We start from the raw sequence: 6228 nt of genomic DNA, 5'->3' as shown, positions 1-6228 counted from the left end.
ATTCTCAATTTAAGGTGGTTCTAATTAAGAAAATGCTTTTAACATGTTCTTCTTTGTGTTTTTATAATGGATCAATAGGCCTGTTGGCGTTGTGAACCATAAACTATGTCTTAAAGGACATTTAATTAGTGTAGAGTCACACAGCTCATGTCTAATCAGTGTAAATATTTAAGATTTGGGACTAGAAGCAATTAAAAGCGTCCAAGAGTATTTGGTCTAGTGCTGAATACTTCTAAATCTAAAGTGTGTTTGGATTCCAGCTGTTCATGGTCATATTTTCACCACTCTCCATTTACTGGAGATGGAAGAAAGCAAAATAAAAGATAAAACTAATTCAGTCATGGGTGACAAATGAACTTTTGACTTTTTCAAGTGCTTCTCCCTCCACAGGCAGAAAGGCGCCCTGGGTGGTCAGCCATTCTGCCCACATTAAAAAAAAATGCCAGTGGGTTTGCTCTTAGGGAAGTTGATTCATATTATTAAAAATGGTAACTCTAGGTCAGCTTGGAGTTACCAGAAGCTGCTTCACATAACATTGTATTACAATATCTCCAATAACTAATCTATTTTAAATAGAACAAGTTTAACCCCTCTAGCTTCTTACCTGATTTACAGAACATCCTCCCCTCTTCAGCTCAGATCAGCTCGTTTCTCTCTTTAGACAACACCACTAACTCTCTGAGCTACTTTCCGTTTGCCATTTCATTTGGCCAAGTTGCTATTGGTGTTGCGTGTCTGTGCCAAATGCAACACGCCCAAACGCTATATGTTTAAAAAGAGTCGAGTCAGCCTCACAGGCCATTGTGAATGACTGAAGCAGCTCATGTTGATTGATGGCAGTGACTGGTGAGCAGCAGGGTCAGCTCCAGAGGAGGCCCGTCGGGAGCCACACGCTGACTTAGAAGTCTAAAATAGACTCTCCACCTTCCCTCCCCAGTGGGCCAATTCGTCTGTCTTTGCTCTGGGCTGCCACTATGTTGTCGACTAAGCTGCTAATGAACAGAACTAAAAGCTTGTGTGTCACTCATCTTTTTAACGTGTTTCACTTTGAGTTACTGAAATAAGTGAACGTTTCAATCATATTCTAATTCATGGATTATGATTGCATATGTTTGCCCCTATGATGGTCTAGCAACCTGTCCGGCGCGGCCATTAAGCGAGGAGCTTAATGGCCGCTGGAGATGGGCACCAGGTCTTGTGACACAACAAGGAGAAGTTGGTATAGAAAATGGATGAACGTTTGAAGTTGAAAAGATATTGAAGATTTTCCTTCCTCAGTCATTTTTTTTCTGCAGAACAAAAAGCTGAACACAAATGCATCTCACACTTTTCAGGATTTTATATGAAAAACAAAAAAATCTGTGTCTTTATTTTAACCCTTTGACTCATAATTACTTTGTTCTTGTACTTTGTGTTGCTCTGTCACATAACTCCCAATAAAAATATAATTAAGGTTGTGGATGTAATCTGACCAAGTGAGGAAAAAGTTGAAGTTGAATACTTTTTTTGAGGCGCTGTTAAAAAAAAAAAAAAAAAATCAAAGACTTCTAAATGGTCAATAATATTTTAAGTGCCTAATGAATTGTATAATTTCGTCTTGTGTTTCTGTTGTTTTGGGACTGAAATCTGTAGATTGTCCTCATGTGAGGCCTAATTACAGATGAGTTTAGTAACGATGTTATAACACATCTCTCATATTTACATAGTTTAAAACAGAGTGCAGAAATGACAAAAACAGCCATAGTTACTATTTTAACTACATAAAAGAGTGAAAACATCAGTATTAAGTCTCTTATAGTTTATATAGACAGACTTCTTCATGAGTTTAATGTGAGTGGATTTAAGGTTAGCTGTGCCTAGGGAGCTGTTGCACTTTTACCCCACATAAAAACAAGTTCCTTGCCAGCAGTTTCTACGTTGCCTTACTCACCTTGAATGACGAGTAACTATGGGAACCCAGGAAGTGAAAGGAGAGATCTTGCAGAGAAGAGAAATCTGATGTTATAAAGGGGTTGCCAGAAATTATACTCTTTACTTTTACAGCTGAGTGTTAAATGTATCTAAGACGGGTTGTTGTCACCTCAAAGAACCGGAGGCAACCCTGTGAATGCTGACTAATCCAGCACCATTTAATTTATTGGCTGGTTTCCCTGAAGAATCCTAATAAAAACTGGAGACGATTCTGTCACTGAATTCCTGAGAAGACTTGGTATGTAAAGGAAGCCTCACCTGAGGGTAAAAAAGTGCATTTTATTATCTTCTTTGCACCACTGTAATTGGATGACATACATGCGTGACTGTCCTGTGGGTTTTATTAAAAAAAACGCTAAACAAACCCAGTTACTTTTCAAGCTGTCAGTCAAATGAACTTTTGACCCTGGCTTGCTCATTGAAGGAAATGCATTTCCAGCTATGCTAACTGCTCTACAGAATGGTAATGAGGTGTTAGGTGCCTAAGCCGGAGCTCGGAGCGAGGCGTGCTCCGAGTGCTGAAGATACTGGAGGTAAAAATAGAAGGCCAAAACTGGAGGTGCATTTGTTTCCATCGGTGACTGGAATTAGCCGCTTCAAATCTCTTCATTCAGTCGCAGCTATCGAGGCAAAGTGCACCAACGCATGAAAGCCTGCACACCTTATTAAACTATGCACTGACACAGTTTAACTGTGGCAGCAGCAAGACTGTCGACTTTCGGATCATTGCGCGTGCTTTATTGGATGTTTTCGTCCGTTGTGCGGTTCTTGATGTCACCCAGACCTCTTCACTGAGGACACACAGAGTAAAGATGGAGAAAAATAAATTGTAAAAGTGTCAAAATCATTTGCTGAAAGATTTTGGTTCTTTCCCGTTAATTACTTTGTTATATCATTGATGCTTCCATTCAGAAGTTACAGGTATGGACTAAGGTGTGCCAGTCTGGTCCATCTGTAGGACTTCATATCTTTGAAATTTGAAACAACACTGCTGTGTAAAAACAAGCCGTGTTTTTACATGAACAGACGTAAGGCTCCGTATTTAATAAATTAAAAACAAAAACGTAAAAAAGATCATCTAATTGCTTTGGTTTAACAATTTAATCAACAAATAAAGTTTTTCCAGCTAAAATACAAAGACATTTCAGCTAAATAGATATGAAGTAAACTTCTGCTAAACCCCACTACAGTTCGTAGCAGTTTTCCAGTAAACATGCTCATTGAAAATGATCCCGTTTTGCCGATTTGCTACTTCGAAAGTAAACTTTGGAGTCTAACAAGCTCAAATAAACTCAATCAGTTTGGTTACTTGCTTGGGTAGCCAGCCTGCAGTCAGCCTGACAGACATGCCACTCGTGGCTTTCCAACTATAGTTTAAGAACAGTGTCGCATCAGTAAGAGCCCCTTTAGTTTTGTACTTAATGTTTTGTTAATTTTTTCAACCAGATTTGTCTTTTATATAATGAAAGGAAAGTTTAAAGGACTTTAAACTGCAGCAACAGTTTTTAGTATCTGATGTTTTCAAACCACCGCTTTTTAAGCCTTCTGCAAATTTTGATGTAGGCAACCAGTCCATTCATAGTTACTGATGTTAAATAAAATATATATTAATGTTGCGATTGATGCCAAAAGCACATCTGCTGCATTTCTCGCTACTTCACTGATGCTGTGACAATAGCAGAGGCTCTGTAGGGGATGAATTGAAGCCTTTCTTCCTAAGTTGATGCTTTTTCTCAACTTCTAAGGTAAATATTAGAACTGACATTAAGGCACACTTACCATAATTATGACACAAACTTTCTGTCTTTGAATGACTAGGCAAAAGCAAAACACAAAAGTGGCATTCAAGATGGAGAAGTAGTTGAAAGTAAAATATCAAAGAGAAATAAATTCTTATTACTCAATATCCCATAGATGACTGCAGAATAAAGCACAAATAAATATGTAATCTGTTAATTAGGAGAAAACACAAACGTGCAGAGTAACCATTTTTTGCAGAAATACTTGAGATATATTTTTAATTAAACAGAATCGGTTAAAGTTCAGTATCTTGCAGGAAAAAAGCTTTACCGCAGTTAAAGAGTTTATTTTTGTAAAATGTATAATTTTTTTGGCATTAAAGTCTAATCAAGATAAACCCAGAACTCCATCTAAGGCTTCAGTTTGCAGCACTTTCAGTGGTTACAGTGTATATCAAGAATTTTTAAATTTGTTGCAATTTGCAAAATTGCCACTAGATGTCACCTAATTCCTCACATTTCTTCCTTCCTTTGCTTATACCAGCTCATTTTGTTCTCTGCATCTTTGTCTGCCAGTGAAGTGATACGGAGGCAGGATACGCCCAGGTCAGGTCACTCACATCTAACAGATACCGGTTGATCCATAGCGTGCAGTTTTATCAGTCTGAGGTGGGAGGTTGAGCAACTAGTTTAAAACCACACATGAATAGGGAGAACGCGCAAACTTCCTGCATATATTTCTGCAGAATTTTAAGCCTAGACCTTCTTGCTGTGGTGGCAGCGATGCTAATATCTGCGCTCGTCCAGCCCCTTCCTCACGATGCTTCTTAACATATTTTTGATCAGACAAGCAGGCTTTGTGCAGATTATAATTCACGGTGAGATTCCGGATTAATAATATGTGCATGGGATTGAACTGTGTACAAAAGGGATTTTGCAAGACAAACAGAGAGAGAGAGAGATGGAAAGATGAGGACAAGGACGACAAGGCCCTGTCTACGACCAGATGAATCAACAGCTTCCCTCCTCTGGCGAGGACACGCTTGCTTTGCTCAAGCCTAATACCACGGACATGCTGTCACGCATGAACAATTTTTTTCTGTCCCTCATCCCCGCTCTCCCTGGCGCTTACCGCCCCCCTCCCTCCTCCCATCCGTTCTCTTTGTGTCTTTCTCTGTCCCTTTGTGACTTTTTCACATTGGCCTCGTTAGCCAGCAGATTCACTGCAGAGCCTGAAGGAGGGCCCTGGAGAGGGACAGGACCATAGCAACAAGGGTAGCTCTTTGTAGCACACCAAACTACTTTGACTCACAAGTTTTTTGTTTTTGTTTTGTTTTTTTCCTAAAGCTTGTTTAAAGCTAACACTAAGAACTTGTGCATCTTAGATGAACAAATTGTTTTCTTGCATGGTTTAAATTTCTCTCTGCTGCGTGAAACAGACACAGTGTTTGTTTCAAGAACAGTTTACACAGTTACTCAGCGACAAGGAAAGGAAACAAAATGTGTTTAAATGTTATTTAGAGGTTTGGCATCCTAATGTCCACTGACCTCTTATAAATTTCTGGTAAATTTTGTGGTTTTTTCAAGGCTGTGAAAATAGCAAAGTTTCCATCAATTGGACCCGTCAACGCCACTTGACAGCTATTCAATTTTAACTACACCTCTTCTCAAGGTGCCTCCCAGACAATAAATAAAGAGATACAAGTCTGAAAAGTTTGGCCTACTGAGTAAAAGCAAATAAATCATAAAAACAGCTGGAAGCTGACAGAAAGTCTCCATTTATTGGATTGAGCTTGAGCTATTTTTAGAGTCTATGCAAAGCTGATGGACCAAAAACAATCCAAAACATGTCATTTTCCTTCCTCCTAATTATTGGTCAGTTTTGTGAGATCCCAATAGCCTGCACTAAGACCTGTGGGTGCAGCATAAAAAATAGTTCTGCTCCAAAACAAAAGCATTTTTTCTGCTTCATTGCTGTTTATTTGTCCTTCGTTTGAGGTCATATAGTTTTATAGTTTGCCTTTCTGACTCTTAACAGAATCCCTCGAAAAGTTATGTTTGGTGTACCTGAAATTTTAATCAGTACAGAGACATGACTCAACATAGACCTCATTAACTATTAATGTTACTCTGGATCAAATATATTTTTTATTCAGCCTTGGCAGAGACATGCATTCTGAAATGCTTCCTGTTTATGTTATTTTAGCCTAAAGAAATGAAATGCTCTACATACAGAGGAGGGTAGAGTATACTGGGAAATTGCAACAAAACATAAAAAAAACTTCTTTATTTTTCAAAGGTCGCTGCAGTAAATGTAACACAAAGCGGTGTGGGTGAGAGGTTGGTGGAAATGTATTCATTGTTTTCAACATACTTCAATAAGAAAACATTTTAAAGTCGGGTGGATGTTGTTGAATCCCCTTTAGACTGAAATCCTTACAGGCAACCAGAAAACCTGCAAGAATATAATGGAGCAGAAGCAGTTTTTCATAGAGGAAAAGTTACTTTTTAAAACAAA

Source organism: Poecilia formosa, unplaced genomic scaffold (assembly GCF_000485575.1).
Source record: "Poecilia formosa unplaced genomic scaffold, Poecilia_formosa-5.1.2 Scaffold56, whole genome shotgun sequence".
In the NCBI taxonomy this organism is placed as follows: Eukaryota; Metazoa; Chordata; class Actinopteri; order Cyprinodontiformes; family Poeciliidae; genus Poecilia; species Poecilia formosa.
This window is presented reverse-complemented; position numbering follows the sequence as displayed.